We start from the raw sequence: 17,781 nt of genomic DNA on the forward strand, positions 1-17,781 counted from the left end.
ATACATTTCCAGCTTCTGATAGCTGCTCCTATTACCACAAGGTGCTTCTCGATGCTATATATTGTGCTAATAGTGCCTCGTTCCAAATCTTTTACGATCCCATAAACCGTGTCATGAGCATACCTCTCTTACAATCTTGGATTATAAGATTCTGTGTATTCTGGGACCTGAAGTACTGTTTTTAGGTTTTGCTTGTGCTGTGCTTGTGAAAGGTGGGTGTATAAATTCACTTGTATATGCTGTGTTGTTTTGCGTACTTGTAGACCTTATTCGCCCCACCCTTAAAAATACACCTAAATTGAATGTTTCCTTATGTGATGAACTGGTGCTCTTGTAAAGAGCTCCAATACCTTTAGGTCAAGTTTGCGCTATCTGAACTGCCTTCGGGACACTTCATTTGGTTTCAGTCAGCCTAAATACATTGATGTCAGATCACCAAGCTAAAACTTACAACAACAAAATAATTAATAATCACATAGGTGAAACCTAATACATTTACCAATGCTTGTTCCAATAGGCTCCTGATAGGGCAGTGTTGCCCCTTTTTCAGGCGCCAGGATACTCTCCCGGTTAATATCTGTGCCATACAAATCAACATGTCATAACATAACATGAGGAGGACTAGGATGCTGACCAGCACAATAAGGACAGCCTGGACAAGTAAGCGCAGGACCAGGAGGAGGAGTAGAGCCAGGGGATGGAACGGAAGAAGGTCAGTATGGCTGAGATCAGGACTTGAAGGAACAAACCCTCTCCTTTTTTTGTTGCCTCCCATCTTATACGATTCCACGGTAAGCTTTTTCAATTTCCAGCTCTGCTGGAGTGCTTGAGTTCCCATGGGGTGGCACAGGGTAGCTAAAGAACAAAAGAATAGTTGATACATCACAAGTTTCGTTCCATAACTTTTGCTCGTTCTAAAAGAGATACTCGCTCATGAGTCCTTTCTTGCTTAAGCTACATCTCGTTTATAAGAGAGCCGGCAGAGCCAAAAATGTATGATCAATCAATCAATCAATCAGTGAATTTATAAAGCGCGCTATGTACCCGACAGGGTTTCGAGGCGCTGGGGAGGGGGGGGGGTGCTGCTAGCGTTCGAAGAGCCATGTCTTGAGGAGTCTCCTGAAGGTGAGGAGGTCCTGGGTCTGGCGTAGTGAGGTGGGGAGAGAGTTCCAGGTCTTGGCGGCGAGGAAGGAGAAGGATCTGCCGCCAGAGGTCTTGCGCTGGATTCGGGGGACGATGGCGAGGGCGAGGTTGGCAGAGCGGAGTTGACGTGTGGGGACGTAGAAGTTGAGTCTGGTGTTCAGGTAGGTGGGTCCGGTGTTGTGTAGTGCCTTGTGTGCGTGGGTGAGGAGTTTGAAGGTGATCCTTTTTTCCACGGGGAGCCAGTGGAGGTCCTTCAGATGGGGGGAGATGTGACATCGGCGGGGTATTTCGAAGATCAGGCGGGTGGATGCGTTCTGGATGCGTTGGAGTCGTTTGATGTCTTTCGTTGGGATGCCTATGTAGAGTGCGTTGCCGTAGTCAAGTCTGCTACTGACGAGGGCTTGAGTCACCGTCTTCCTGGTTCCTGTTGGAATCCACTTGAAGATCCTGCGGAGCATGCGGAGGGTGTTGAAACAAGAAGAGGAGACGGCGTTGATCTGTTTGGACATGGTGAGAACAGAGTCGAGGACGAAGCCGAGGTTTCGTGCGTGGCTGGCTGGGGTGGGTGGGGGTCCGAGGGCGGTGGGCCACCAGGAGTCGTTCCAGGCCGAGGGGGTGCGTCCGAGGATGAGGACTTCCGTCTTGTCGGAGTTGAGCTTCAGGCAGTTTGCTCATCCACTCGGCGATGGATTTTAGTCCATCGTGGAGGTTGGTTTTGGCGGTGAGCGGATCTTTGGTCAGGGAGAGGACGAGCTGGGTGTCGTCGGCGTAGGAGATGATGCTGAGGTTGTGTTGACGGGCCAGTTGTGCGAGGGGGGCCATGTAGACGTTGAACAACGTTGGGCTAAGAGAGGAGCCTTGGGGGACGCCGCAGATGAGGTTGGTGGCTTTGGAGCGGAAGGGTGAGAGTCGGACTCTCTGGGTTCTGTCGGAGAGGAAGGATGAGATCCAGTTGAGGGCTTTGTCTTGGATGCCGGCTTCGTGGAGACGGGTTAGCAGGGTGCGGTGGCAGACTGTGTCGAAAGCGGCTGATAGGTCGAGGAGGATGAGGGCTGAGGTTTCGCCGTTGTCCATTTGTTGTCTGATGTCATCTGTGGCGGCGAGGAGTGCGGTCTCAGTGCTGTGGTTTCGTCTGAATCCAGATTGTGAGGGGTCTAGGATGGAGTTGTCTTCTAGGAAGTGGGCGAGCTGTGCGTTGACGATCTTCTCGATGACTTTCGCTGGAAAAGGGAGGAGAGAGATCGGTCGGAAGTTTTTGAGATCGTTGGGGTCAGCCTTGGGTTTCTTGAGGAGGGGTTGGATTTCTGCGTGCTTCCAGCTGTCCGGGAAGGTGGCGGTGTTGAAGGAGAGGTTGATGATCTTGCGGAGTTTGGGGGCGATGGTGGCATCGGCTTTGTTGAATACGTGATGTGGGCACGGGTCCGTGGGAGAGCCTGAGTGGATGGAATTCATGGTTGTTAGGGTTTCGGCGTCGTCTACTTGGGTCCAGGTGGTGAGGCGGCAGGCGTGGGAGGAGTCGTCGGGGGTGGGGTCTGGCGGAGGTGCGGTGTTGAAGCTGTCGTGGATGGCTGCGATTTTCTGGTGGAAGAAGGTGGAGAGATCGTCGCAGAGTTTCTGGGAGAGAGGGACGTCGTTGACGTTGGCGTTAGGGTTGGAGAGTTCCTTCACGATGCAGAAGAGTTCTTTGCAGTCGTGGGCGTTGTTGTTGAGGCGTTCTGTGAAGTGGGCGCGCTTGGCGAGTCGGATCCGTTGGTGGTGTTCACGGTTGGCGTCCTTGAGGGTAGCAAGGTTGTCGGGTGTGCGCTCGAAGATCCATTTCTCCTTGAGTTTCTGGCAGGTGCGTTTGGAGGTGGTCAGTTCGTCTGTGAACCAGGCTGTTTTTTTCTTTTCTTGGTTGGCGGTGGGTTTCTTGAGTGGGGCTAAGGTGTTGGCGCAGTTGAGGATCCATTGATGGAGATTGATGGCGGCGGTGCTCGGGTCGGTGGGTTCGGGTGGTGGGTATTTGGCGAGTGTGCTGGTTAGTTGGTCTTCGGTGACTTTTCCCCAGCGGCGGTGAGGCGGTAGAGGGATGCGGTGGTGTTCGGTGTTTTTCTTGAAGGTAAAGTGGACGCAGTGATGGTCGGTCCAGTGGAGTTCGGAGGTGTGGCTGAAAGAGATGTGGTTGCTTGAGGTGAAGAGTAGGTCAAGCGTGTGTCCGGCGATGTGGGTGGGAGTGTTGACCAGTTGAGGGAGTCCGAGGTTGAGGAGGTTGGTGGTCAGTGATGCGGTGTTGGCGTCGTTGTTGTTTTCCTGGTGGAAGTTTAGATCCCCCAGGAGGATGTAGTCTGGAGAGGCGAGGGAGTGGGTGCTTGCGAGGTCGGAGACGGTGTCGCTGAAGGGGGCTCTTGGTCCTGGAGGGCGGTATATGAGGGTTCCTCTGAGGGTAGTGTTGGGGTCCGTGTGAATCTGGAAGTGGAGGTGTTCGGCTGTCTTGAGGGTGTCGCCCGTGTGGGTGTGGATCTTGAGGGTAGATTTGTGGGCGATGGCTATCCCTCCGTCGATTCCGTTGGTGCGATCTCTTCTGGTGATCTTGGATCCGTCAGGTATGGCGATGGCGATGTCAGGGGCTGAAGAGTCGTTCCACCAGGTTTCGGTCAAGAAGGCCACGTCTGGGGCGGTGGTGTCGAGCAAGTCCCAGAGCTCGATGGCGTGTTTTCGTGCGGAGCGTGTGTTGAGGAGGATGCAGTGCAGGTGGTTTGTGTTGGTTGTTGCTGGCTTCGTTGTTCTGTTGCAGGAGAAGTTGCAGGTGCGGCAGGAAAAAGGTCCTTTGGTGTGCTTCGGGGTGGCCAGGAAGCACTCTGTGGAGGGGCCAGGGTTGAAGGCGAGGAGTTCGCGGGCCGAGTATCGGAAGCAGGAGGTGCGGGGGTGTGAGGACCAGGGGGGGTGGCGTTGGGCGCGGTTCAGGCGCGGACGGGCGCAGACGGGCTTGCCTCTGGCGCGCCAGCGGCGCGCCCGCTGCGCGCAGACGCGCAGCGCCAGCCATTAAGAAGGGAGGGGGGAGGGAGGAGCAGCTGGGAGGCGGGAGGGAGCGGCGAATGGGGGCGCGAGGGGGGCGGGGCCGCAGGGAGGCAGCGGCAGGGAGCGGAGAGCAAGGGGGAGCGCACAAGGGGTGAAAACACGAAAAACAAGGCACAAAAAAGTTGGGCACAATTTTAAAAACAGTCACAATTTGAAAACAGTCACAGAAATACACTAATGGCACAGTATACAATCGGGGAAACAGCAATCAGAGGGGCACAACGGGGGCAGATGCGCAGGAGGCGAGGCGCTTGAAAACAGTAAAAACGCACTTACAGGACGGTGAAAAGTGGCACAAACAGAAGGGGCACGACGGGGGCAGAAGCGCAAGGAGGCAAGGCGCTGAAAAATGAGAAAAACACTTACAGGACGGCGGAAGCGGCACACGGGTCAAGTGAAGCTTACTAGAGCCCACTAGACACCAGGGATGAGGCGCAGGAGGATGCCTGCGGGTGGAGGAGGGCCTCGAACACGCTAGCAGCAGAGTGGGCGGGGGTCAGAGGCAGGAGACAGCAGGTTGGTGCTGCGGACGTGGGGGGCGAGCTCTAGACCTAAAACAGGTCAGAGGTTGCTCACTCGCGACGCGCAGCGCCAGCCATTAAGAAGGGAGGGGGGAGGGAGGAGCAGCTGGGAGGCGGGAGGGAGCGGCGAATGGGGGTGCGAGGGGGGCGGGCCGCAGGGAGGGAGCGGAGAGCAAGGAGGAGCGCACAAGGGGTGAAAACACAAAAAACAAGGCACAAAAAAGTCAGGCACAATTTAAAAAACAGTCACAATTTGAAAACAGTCACAGAAATACACTAATGGCACAGTATACAATCGGGGAAACAGCAATCAGAGGGGCACAACGGGGGCAGATGCGCAGGAGGCGAGGCGCTTGAAAACAGTAAAAACGCACTTACAGGACGGCGAAAAGTGGCACAAACAGAAGGGGCACGACGGGGGCAGAAGCGCAAGGAGGCAAGGCGCTGAAAAATGAGAAAAACACTTACAGGACGGCGGAAGCGGCACACGGGTCAAGTGAAGCTTACTAGAGCCCACTAGACACCAGGGATGAGGCGCAGGAGGATGCCTGCGGGTGGAGGAGGGCCTCGAACACGCTAGCAGCAGCGTGGGCGGGGGTCAGAGGCAGGAGACAGCAGGTTGGTGCTGCGGACGTGGGGGGCGAGCTCTAGACCTAAAACAGGTCAGAGGTCGCTCACTCGCTTCCATTCAGATGGGACACTACCCTATTAATTAAAAAATATATACATACATCACTTGTGTGTGTTGGCTAAGCATGGTAGTACCGTTGGTATTAAAAAAAAAAAAAGTAAACTAAAGGTAAATCTAAAAGGAAAATCAAGCGTATTTAGAAAGTAAGGTGAGACGCAAAATAGAAGAAGTAGGGGAGGATATAAAATGGGGGAAGAGATAACCCAAGTAAAATGTTTTACAGTTAATACAGTGAAAATGAAAGAAATAAGGAGAAAGCGAGAAGGGCTAAAGGAATAAGGAAAGAAAGGGAGGCCGGTAAGACGGACGAGGGAGCGTGGGTTCGGTGGGTACAGGAAGGACATTGACAAGGAAGGGACCAGTGACCAGAAAGGAAGAAAGAAAGGGAGGGAAGAACTAACGTAGGGCGGTAGAGGAGAGGGAGGCCGGAATTAAGAAAGAAAGAAAGAACAGAAGGAAAAGAGAGGGAGTGCATAAAATAACTTTCTACCCTGGTGACGACCGGTTGAATGTCGGGTGACAGTTGGGAGCAGTACTTAGAAGGGGATGGTGGCCAAATAGGGGCGATGGACTAAATGCGGGCCCTCCACTGAGGGAGGGGCCTGGCTGGGGGCGGCCAGTTAAATGGTAGAGAGAGGAAGAGGGGACGGTCGGTGAGATATGGGATGGTCATGGGCTGGGCCAGTTTGTTGGGGGCGTCCCGGTAGCGGGGAGGGCCGGATTGAAGGGGAGGGCCGGTGACATGGAGGCGGTGTGGCTGCACAAGGGTGGAGCCATGCGAACACGTCTCTCCTCCCACCGGTGAGGCCGCAAAAAACTTTCCTGAGTTCGGACCGAGGACCCGGAGCGGCCAAACAGCACCGCCCCCAAGGACCCCCCCTTCGTCCCCGGAACAGCACCGAGACCTAACCGGAGACCCCCTCCCCCTTCCAAGGACGGAGCCGCACTCAGCCCACACAGCTGCCCCCCGAGCCCGCGCACCCTGGGGGGAGGAGCGGGGGCCGGAGCAGGTAGGACGGAGAGTGAGAGAATGAAGGAGTTTGGTGGGTGAGAGCAGGGTACGCTGTCCCCCCCCCCCCCCCCCCCCTCCCCCCCCTCCTCCCCTATATGATTCTGCGCCCAGCAACATAGCTCCGCCTAGTATCAACGTACCTTACACCCCCTGAGCACGGAGTCCCCATTATTTCCACCTACCCCTCTACCACGAAAGCCTTTTCTCTGGTAACATCTTCTCCCCAGTCCTAGCCCCCTTCAGCCATGTAACCACTCACTCAGTGACCTACTCCTTCCTAGACAACAGTCCCCACAAACCTGCAGTAATCCCGGAGAAAACACTCGTATCACATATACACAGTACTCTTCTGGTGTGCCCTGCCGGACAAGTATTTCCAAAGTGGAAACACGGGGTGTCACGGACAGCAGTCTCTTGCAGATGGCGACTCTCCATAGACCGTCCCACAGCGCAGACAGCACCAGAACCCCAAACAAGCAGCAACCTCCGCTCACAAACAACAAACCTCTTCCCAAGATAGCAACACTCCACAGCAGTCCGTCCTCAGCCATGTACCACCACGGCAGTGTGCCAGCTGACAACTGACACCCCACAGACACGCACCTCCACTGACCGGAACACTTTCACAGACAGCAAAGCACCCCCATATCACCAAAGACACCCCCTCCCCACTGAGGCATGACTCCCTCCTCACACAGTACCCCGTCCTTCACTACAGCCTCATCACACACTGCCAACCCGCCCCTCCACGAGCCGACATCTCCCCCCACAGAGAGCAGGCACCTGCTCACAGACGGAAATCCTTCCGCAGGCAGCAGCCCTCCCTCGGGCGGATAATACTTCCACCCACCAGACCTGTCCCATAAGCAGGCAGCACCACTTTTACTGGCATGACCGAGGCTAAACCTGAAAGACATAATATTCCTACGCACAGGCCCTACGCCGCATCCAGCTGTACACCCGCTTAATTTGCACTCCCACGTCTCCATGTTACCTGAAGTAGTTTACAGTTTGTTTCTGCGGACTTCCTTTGAAGAAAATTACATTCAAATGTTAGCCCTCATCCCCCACAGACTCATCGCGGCCTTTCACTCCAGGGTTTGTGCTATATGTTGTTGGTTGAATTCTCGTCAGGTCTTTTCTTGCAGTGTTGTATATGTTCTCTGCATATTATTTGAATGGCCTCCTGGCGCTCCACGTGGTCTTTATTTCACTTGTGGGGCTGTTTGGAGCGCTACAACAGTTCCCCCAAGTGGCTTCCCCTGAGAACCTGTCTCAGGCTCAAGTTATGGAAGGGGCAAATGTGTAAACACATAATCAAAAAAGTATACTCCTTCAGATGAAAACCGACATAGGGCTTGCCTCGACCTGCTGCCTTTGTAGTCTCCACAATGCATTTGTTTTATGTAGGGTCCATAATTTTCTTTTTGTGAGCACAACAGAAATAGCTCATTGAGATGGGGAAAGCATTATGCTATTCAGGCGGAATAGAAGGAGGGACTAAGGTGGTCGTTAAGGGCGTCATCCGCTTTATATTACTTCTAGGGATCCAAAGTTGGAAATCCTATTTTAAACAAAATGCACCCTATTGAAGGCTTTCTGCATTTCTGGACCCAAACACACCCAAAGGGGCTTAACTGTTGAACTTAATCCACCATAGTTCCCACTTTCGGCTGTGTGTATCCACTCCACGTGCTGTGCAAACCCGGGAACCACTGACATCTGTAAATGGAAACTCAGGTCTTCGTCTAAAGTGTGTATTGAAATTGGTTTGGGAGAACTGCTTTTGGGTTTTTATTAGGAAAGGTGTTGAATTTTAGTCCAGGCCTGTAACACATTGTGACACTCCAATATTTAAAAGGAGTTGAGGTCAATTTAGGACTCCTACATTCTATGGTTGTTGTTTTTTAACCAGGACCTTCACATATAGTAAAAAAAATAATGTGGGTCTTAAGTTTTTGTCAGAGTATTCTCTTCACGCTCATAGCTTGAGCGAGTGATAGACCTGGTTCTGGTGACCTGTCACAATAGGGTTGAGCATCAACTCTTGCATTGACTGTCTAAACTACCTTTGCCTGTGGATGGGCAAGAGGTTCTCTGCAGAACATCAGATTGGCGTATGAGCATCATCATACCTCATGTAGGTACCATGCCTGTGACTCCAGGCGAAAAGCATTATGGCTTCCAGTGGGTTTCAGAATAAATGTTTCTTTTCAGCTCAACCTGAATCACGTTTCTCAATACCACAGCTAATTTTCGACCTACTCACTATCCTAGTCTGCTTCCAAGGTCGGGAGAATTGTGGCCGATGTTAATCTGTATATAATCGAGAACCATTAATCTTTTATATGCATTATATGTTCCAAAATGTAAATAATTGTGCGTATTTAAACCTCATACTTGAATTCACTTCGATTTCTCAGTTAGTTTAATACAATTGTACTATCTTGCTTGATTTTGTTTTACTAAGGTGCTCTGATGATTTATACGTTGTTTGTACCACATACAATGTGCAAACAGTTTTGCTGCACTTGTCTTATTTTCATATGCTGGACAATTTGTAGCCTGGTACTTACGAGATGAAAACATTTGCTTTAATTTTCATGTAACCAGAACTCTTTTGACCTTAATTCAAAATATCTTCCTGCGAGATCGACACCAAGGCTGCGGAGCTGCCTCCGCAGCTGGCTCTTTGAGCCGCTAGTCTGCCGTTATAGATACTTGAGTCCCATCTGTTTTAATTCAGCACTTGCCCCTCGAGTTCCATGCTGGCAGTTGGCTGCAGTACAACACCGAGAGATAGTCGTTCGAGCTGAGCTACGTCACTGTCTACATTTTAGAAACTTGTTTCTGTATTACACAGCCCTCCGGTGCGCGTGGTACGTATGTATTGTATGGTAATGCTCGTATAGACATCGCTATACTATTGCTCTCTTCGGGGTTCGATCCTGCAGATTCTCCCTACCTCGTGAGGACGTGCTAATAAAGCGGCGCGTGGAAAGGAGGGTGATGCAGTGTGCTCGGCCGTCTAGTCAACTCGTTCACTTAACCGAGCGCATTCTGCACCAACAGCAGGGCTGCTTGAAGTGTATGCATGCAGCGTCATAGAGTCTCTAACGTGTGGGCCAGCATTGGTTAACAGGACAAAAATAGCATTACAATTCAGAAGTCGTTCAGGCTTATTGGTGCACTGGGCACTTAAGAGTGTTTTATGGCGAGAAAGTTGTGGGTTGATGGAGATATTGTCCCCCTCCAAGAGCAGCCCAGTCACTTGACCTTTTTAGCCAGTGATACCAGCTTTCCTCATTGACGGGAAGATTAACACCCCTCGTTGTGTATGAACCCAGGCAATATGTTTAGCATTAAGCAGGATTCTGTGTTATAGTATTCTGTGTATTGCAGGTCATGGATTATGTCAATGTTGGAACTGCTTCTGTATTGTCCATTCCTCCACATTAAGCAAAGATGTCGCACCGGTGATGACATCGTTTATTGTTTACCTGTGGTGGTTTTAGCGCCTCTGTCGGAAGTGTCAATTCCTCAAAATAAAGCAGAGGTGTCGCACCTGATGACATCATTTGGTTTCAGGGCCTCTGTCAGCGGTGTCATCGGCAGCGGTCCGGAATGTCTCACTGAGTGGTGCCGGGGTGTGGAGGAACAGGTTTATTCGCCAACAGTAAAAACATCTGGTGAAGAAATGTTACTGCGGAGGCGGGCAGGAGTGTTACGAGAGCTTTATAATCAGGCACTCTAAGGTTTAATTCCTGGATGGAGCAGGGGCGGCAGGTGCCACTTTTGTGTTAAAAATGACTGAATGAAGTTGACACAGGACAGCGGTTGGGCAGGTGCAGGTGACGTCTCGTTCCGTGCGAGTGAAGAGCGGTAAGTCGAGGGAGACAGGGCGCTCAGGTGCGCTGCTTTCTCATATAGTGCACTTCAGACACCGCTATGGCCTCGTAGCATTGGAGCAGATTGACGTTCATGTTCCATGCTTTTGACTAATTGCAGCAGTGCTTGGTGTTCTGGTGGATATGAGCTGGCGCACCTCGCGGCAAGGTGGCTGGTAGCAGTTGTGCTCCACGTGCAGGTGACCTAGTGCACGTAACGTGCAGGTGGCTGGGAGCTACTGCACTTTGCCTGCAGGTGGCTGGTAGCAGCAGCGCTCCAGGAGAAGATGACAGCGTCCTGGCGCAATTCACGTTCAGGTGACTGTTAGCACGAGCTCTTTACATGCAGGTGACCGTGAGCTGGGACGCTTCACGTGCCGGAGGCACGTGCAGGTGTGAGCCGGTGCACTTCGCGTGCAGGTAGCAGGAGCGCTCCAGTGCAGCTGTGAGCTGGTGCACTTGGCGTGTAGGTGGCTGGTTCCAGGGACTCTTAACGTGCAGTTGACCATGAGCTAGTGGCCCTTGTGACTAAGCAGTTGGGTCTGTGCAGTGAATAGTAGAAAGGAGGTACAGTAGGCATGTGCCGGAGACTGATTGCTGAAGGAACTTGGTAGAAATAGTTTCTGGGCCTGTGCGACTAGTGACTGCATTTGTACGCAGGTGACCGGTAGAAGTTGCACGCTGTGGTTCCCCGATGGTGACCTATAGCAGTTGCATGTTCTGAGATTGTACAGTGATCTCTAGCCTTGCTCTTTGTGAATCTGTGCAAGGGACCGGAAGCTGTTTCTCAGTCTGGATGTGTGCAGATTGTGTAGATTATTGGTAGTTGGGACATGTTGTACTTCTAAAGGTGGGTGGTCGTGCCCCTCACTGATGGTTGCAGCTTTGAACAGTGCAGGTGACAGACAGCAGTTGCAGATCTGGCTCACTGCAGCTGACTGAAAGAATTAACTCGTACCTGGCTTATAAAGGTGACCGGGAGCAGCTGCGCTTCTGTGCTTTGAAGGAGAGTTTTTCGGCGTGGGCACCGACGGTCAGCAGTGCACGCTGCGGCCTTTGCTTTAGGCTGGTAGCAGTTGCACTTTCTGGGCCTGTGAATGCTGTCCAGCTGTCTGGTGGTTGAAGTCTGGGCCTCTGAAGGTGACTGGCAGCCCTGGTTCGTTCTTGGACTCATCGGGTATTTAGTAGCAGTTGTCAAGCCACGGTTATTATCAGTTTAAGACCAACTGAAAAGAGAACGAACTTGCATCGCTCAACCCTTCTCGTTTTCATTTACAGTGCATAATAATGAAGTCACGATTATATTGCAGTTTTCCCTAAACATTAAAAATGAATTTTTTTCCGTACCTGTGGCAGTTTACAGCAACGCGAAGGTGGAAGCAAAATATCACCTCCGGTGACCACCTCTGCTCCGCACGTGACAAAATGCTCACCTTTCTGATGGGCAGAGTTTGAGCAACCAGAAGGCGAAACAGTTGCCCGAAAACGTCCAATAATGGTGACCTCTGGGCCTAAAAGTTTGTTTCACCCATTGAATAGTTGATGTAATTACTGGCTGAAAAGGACAATTCTTTTAGATGCATGCTTCTGTCGGTTCCCCCCAGGCACCCAACACCCTCAGCGCACTATAATGAATGGTTACTTTTGTGACCCACCTCCCACGTTTGTGTTTTTGTATAGCGTGGACTGTTGCGTAAGAGGTCAGAGTGATTTACAGGATTTCATAAGTGTTAGTTAGAAGTGGCTGCGGGGTCTTCACCTGATAAATACGTGAAAGGGAATACGTTGTGAAGGGACGTGTCCTCTAAAGACCAGCGTTAAAATTGAACAGCGTTTTGCATGCATGTTTTAATTTGCATAGAATGCTTCAAGCGCTGTTCTCAAACATATACACAGATATATACAAATGCTTTGTGTTCAAGCACAGTTTGTAAAAACATTTTATAAACGTGTTCGAGTAACCGACTTTGTCGTGAAACACATTTTAAATGCGTGAACTCGTCTTATTGTTTTTTTTTTGTGTTTAAAAAAACAAAAAACATTTTGTAGCATTTATGTTGCGTTTAAATGTGTTATCTGTTACTGGTTAGCCGAAGCTGGACTTTTTGAAAATAAAAATATTTTTCTGGTACCACACCTCTGCTTGACATATTTTAGAACTATAAACCTCCGTCTAGTAGCTGGCCTAAGTCATGACACTTGGAATAAGCAGTGTTCAGAAGAATTTTGATGATGGTTATTTTGTTTCACATTTATTTGTGGTATTGTGTGGGGCAACAGCCCAACGTGTTTTATCGTTTTTTTTTTTTATGTCGTGTAGCAGTGGGTGACACTTCAATCACTATATTTTTTTTTTTTTTTTTTTTTTTTTTTTTTTTTTTAGTATGCTTGCCTATATATTTTTTTTTCAAGCTAGATATGATGTTTTATTTGCTTCTGGCGTGCATCTGTCCTCCCAGAATTGTAAGTGTTTGTGCCAAGTATTTGGGAGTGGTGAGGTGTATGGCTTTATAGGTAAATCGTGCTGTTTTCAGGATGCTGCAGTTTTCGGTTGGCAGCCTGTTTGGGGACCACATGTTGGCAGTGATGTAAAGATACTTCCAGATATTCAGGATAAAAACGTGCTGTTGTGGGGGCTACCTTCGCTGACACTCTGGTAGTTTTGAGGAGTCTATTCCGTAGTCAACTCTTGATGGGACTAGAGACAGTTTTGATGTCCTTGTTCTGTAATTTAGTATTTAATGTGTTTGAGTGTGCATATTTGTTCAGGGGCCTTTCTCCGTCTCACCTAGAGGCAGTGGTATCTGCCTTGTGTTTTAAAAATAATGAATGAACAAAAATATGTGTGTATATGCATCTGTATAGGGACGTTGGGTCATCCCTCTTCATCCATCGGTCACTTAAGTTGTCATTCACATTTCGCATCGAACCTGCCACTTTCTGTATAACGCATGGGGCAATGGGTTAGCCCACTTCAGCTATTCACTCTCTTGCTTTGAGTGAGAACATTTTGCCCAATCACATGTTCACTTTTAAATAAAAAGTAGTACATTCAGTTTCAGTGTTGGTGCGCCAAACTCTCCTCGCCTTCTGTTATACGTGCTCACAAAAATAAATATAACAAATTCATTGCCTGTTTCCTGAATCTAGACCTACCGGCTTTGGCAATGCTTACTTTTTAACCTCTGTATGGCGTGTGGATTATCTGCCAATTCTGGCTTTTCACTTCACTGTATTTAGCTTTCTGGTACTTGCAGTTCTTTGTTTTTCCTAATGATACTACAGATACCAGAATGCACATTGGCAAAAATTAAAAAGTCTGGAATGGCCAAACATTTCACACCTCACATGCGAGGATAAATTGTGATCCATATCCTGACTTTGAATGAAATCCGATTTGTGTTGAGCAGTTCAAGGGCTTTCTTCTGTTTGCAATTGATAGAGGTGTTTTTATTGGTTCTCCAGACAGACATAGTTCACCAAAATGCTCAAGAAGCCTTACTGTAGGAAGCTGGCTATCTATGCAGTAACCCAATGTAGGGGGTCACAATGCAGTTTGTCCAGGGCTCCCCTTATTGGTAGTCATTTTCGCACCCTGTATATCACAAAAGCTTTCTTTTGTGGTAGTGTGGGCGAGCAGTTAAGCTTATCAGAGGGTAGTGCTAAACATTTGTTGAACATGCAGAGTCAATGAATGAGACACACTCAAGAAGCAACTCAAACTGATTGTTTAGAAAAATTGTTACTTTGTTGTATTATTCATAAACACCAGAACATTTGCAGAAGAATAGATAGTGTAGCAGTTCTTGGAACAATCTGCAAGTAAGTAACACTATTTGTAGATGAATATGTTTTTACGCAGCACAAGTTTTCAAAGTACTATGGTTGCGTGGACGTTTTTACACTCAGTTCTCGTGGATTTCCTGAAGGTGCTACGGATGCAAAGTTATTGAGAAGATCAGCTGTTCAGGTTTACCTGCCTAGGAGTGTCCGGGTGCAGTGATGTTGGTCGTGTCAGGTTCGTGCGCACCGAACACTTGGCGACGAGGGGGTGCACCTGGAAAAAGAATGAAAGGAGGGACTTGGGGACAAGCCTGTAAGCTCCCAACAGGGGGGCTTGATCAGTGGGCATTCTGAGAGCAGGGGGGACACCATTGAAAGTCGTGGGCTGGGGTGTTTGGGTGCAATGGATCCTTAGCGGTGGTGCTCCTGCAAAGGTGCGCACAGTTCTTTTGGGGACATGCAATAGGGGAGACAAGACCAGGCAACTGGACGACTGTGAAGGTTGCCCTCTGTGATGCTGATGTCCCTCACCAGCAGATCTTCAGATCTGGTGTTGGAGTCCAGAGTGGGCTTCACCAAGCCTAGGTTAGTGCCCCAGGGATGGGTGCAGCTTGGCTCCAGTGGATCCTTGGGTCTCCTCACTTGGAGGGGAGACAGGACTGGCTTCTTAGAGCACAGGGACCTCCTCCTGGGTGACTGCTGCGATGATGGACCCGAGGGTCAGCAGGTTGGTGGATGGGATGGTTGCAGTTGGTGCCTGGAAGCTGCAGGGAAGTGGCTCCTCCACTCCAGAGGAGATGCTGATGAAGTTCTGGAGAACCCCTGAAGCTTCTAGTGTTCCCACAGCTGCAGGACGAGTCGTGGTGTCGTGATTGTCGGGACAGTAGCAGGTAAGCAGGCAGGGTTTTCTGTCAAAAGTTTACCAGGCGTTTGCAGTTATCTGTCTTCCGAAGCTGGCTTCTGGTGTCGGGGACCCACCTAAGTACTGAGTTGGGCTACTTACCCTTGGGGGTGCCTACACCATGTTATGACCACTTCCTGTGGGGAGGGGGCATTACCCTGTCCCAGAAGGACCAGTTCTGATTACAACCAAGATGGTGAAACCCTTCTTCGAGTGTTCACCCTCTGGTAGCCCGCCCTAGGGGTGTGGTTAGCCCAGGGGTGGTACGCGATTACTGACCAGCTAATTTTCCCACCTGTCCTGGTGCCAAATGGGCCTCCGGGCAGGGGGTGGCAACTCCCAGCGCTGGGGAAGTCAGGGGATGTGCATACCAAAGGGGCAGGGTCTTTGAAGACCCCGGCCTTGGTATGCAGGTCTGCTAGCCACTCTGCTGGAGTGGGTAGTAATGCCCCTTTCCATAACAGGCATTGTTTCTGACCTCTGAGAGCCTGGGCTTTCACCTTCATGGGGTCAGAAATGTGTCTGGTGGTGGCACACTGGACTAAACTAGCTAGTCAGCACACCAAGAGACTAATAAAGTTCAGGGGGCACCTCTAAGGTGCCCTCTGGGCATACGTCCAAATAAATCCAAGGCTGGCATCAGTCTGGATTCATTAAGATGAGGTGTTTGATAACAAACACCAGAGGGTTCGATGAAGCCATTATGTGTCTGGGTCTCTCGTGTTGACGAGTGTCCAGCACACCCCTTAAAATGGCTTCCCGGTTCACTTGCAATGCTCAGCAATGGGGCTGAGCATCACAGGGCCATATTCACTCATGCAGATATGGCCATGCAGTAAGTGTACTGCACCCTGCCTTAGGGCTATTAGGCCTGCCTTAGACGTGACTTATGTATACGTAGCTGTAGTGATTTCTGCATGGCATACTAAGGGTGTGCCATGTAGTGTTTTCTCCTGGTTTGCACCAGGGCATGTAGGCTGCAATGGCAGCTGTGTGCTTCTCCCTTTTAGGGGGGGGGGCTTAGGGTGAAAGTCTGTGCTGCAGTCCTTTGAGACCCTCTCATCTACCAAGGGTCTAGGTAACGGGGGTACCACTTACTAGGGACTTGGAGGAGTGTGCCAATTGTACACCATGTTACCTGTTTTGGGGGGGAAAAGCACTGGCACTGGGGAGCTGTTTAGCAGGGACCTAGTGCATCTCAGTGGTAAAACCTCAGTACCAGTGGCAAAAATTTACATTTACCCGGAAAACCCCGGGGCACGTTGCAGGGGGTAGTAGCCAGAAACTAGAGAAACACTACAGAAGATGTAAATGCCCAATATTTTGTATAACAAAGTACAGAGGTTCTAAATCCGTTAAGTGTAGCATCTGAGGAACACAAATAAAGTGGTTTGCCCAAGGTCACAAAATTTAGTCAATAGGAAAAAATAGTATTACAACCTAAGGGTTCAGATTCACAAAGGCATTTGCTTCTGTAAACAATTTTAATACAAATATGGCTGCATTTATGGGTGCCAAGAATTCACCAAAGAAAACATGGCAGTAAATGGTTTTACTGCTGCTTGAGTGAATGTCACAACTGTGTACAATTATTTAATAGTTAACTCCACATGATCGAGGATCCAGCCTTAACGTGTCTTGCATGTTTGTGAAGATCCACAAACTCTTAAGGTTGCTTACTTTCAAGCATTCCTCTCTGACTCTTTCCTACCCTGGAAGTGGTTGGAGATTTGCTTTAGCAAAGGTCCGAAGTAGCTCATTTTCCATGGTGGGAAGAGGAGCAAAATAAGTGTGATTGGTGCAGCTTTCCAGGTGAACTGCAGGGAATGTTTGTGAACTCGTAAAAGCTGTACATGTACAACATCGCAGAAGAGAGCTTCTGCGAGTGTAATGTGCCATTTCTATTTAATTAATCGAGCCCTCGGTCATCTAGCCAGTAGAAGATGCTTAATTGCAAGCTACATCTCACATAGGCCAGGCCTCTTCTCAGGGAAAGGAACCTGAAATTGGAGAGCAAAATGCAACAGTTCCCTCTGTGTTAAAGCTACCTGCCTTTCAAGGCCAGAAGATGAATAAAGTATCCTGCTCTCAAACATGCTTGGGGAGCCAGGGACACTGCCCAAACCACCCGATATCTTAACCCCCCGATATCTTAACCCCCCCCCCGGGTGCCCAGGACTTGGTGGTCTTGCCCTCAGCCTCGTGTGCCGAGGACGAGACCACCTCCCCATGGTCAGGGATGTAAGGGGAATTGCTTTGCATTTCTCTTCCGATCACGGGCTGGGGGCAGGAGAGGCATCAAAGGAAAAGAAAGGCTTTTCCTTTTGATGTCTCTCTGAGCATTTCTGCAGCCCGATTGTAAAGCCCACTAGACACCAGAGAGTTTTTATTTTTATTATAACAATAAGGGGGAGCGACCCTTTGTGGCAAGGGTTGCTCCCCTGGGGGGGGGGGGGGAGCAGGCATTATTTTAAAGCCTTTTCTGCCCCCCTCCCCCTAGTTTAATTAGGCCAATCTGCCCCTGGGTGGTTGGGCAGAAGCCACTAGGCACCAGAGATAAAAATAAAAATGATTATAATCATTTTTATTTTTTTCATAAACCTACGGGGAGCCATGGGGTGGGCAAATTTATTTTAGGCCACTTCTGCCCCTCTTGGGGGCAGATCTGCCCATTTTAATTAAGCCGATCTGCCCTAATGGGGCAGAAACCACTAGGCACCATGGATTTTTTTTTTTTTTTTTTTTTTTTTTTTTACAGATGGGGAGCGACCCCTAGGCAAGGGTCA

General features: G+C 49.9%; 1 protein-coding gene across 4 annotated transcripts in view; it reads left to right on the plus strand.

Annotated features, from left to right (window-relative positions):
* The first annotated feature begins 6,071 nt into the window (after positions 1-6,071).
* The window catches only part of TEAD3 (TEA domain transcription factor 3), a 308,072-nt gene continuing 296,362 nt past the window's right edge, over positions 6,072-17,781 (plus strand). For 2 of the 4 annotated variants that reach the window (XM_069238769.1, XM_069238773.1), the window contains exon 1: positions 6,072-6,422. The gene's annotated coding sequence lies outside the window, so the exon portion shown is untranslated. Of the gene's footprint in view, positions 6,423-10,165; positions 10,307-17,781 lie in introns of those variants that run through there. The other 2 variants (XM_069238774.1, XM_069238770.1) reach the window with 2 other exon arrangements.

Source organism: Pleurodeles waltl, chromosome 6 (genome assembly GCF_031143425.1).
Source record: "Pleurodeles waltl isolate 20211129_DDA chromosome 6, aPleWal1.hap1.20221129, whole genome shotgun sequence".
NCBI lineage: Eukaryota > Metazoa > Chordata > Amphibia > Caudata > Salamandridae > Pleurodeles > Pleurodeles waltl.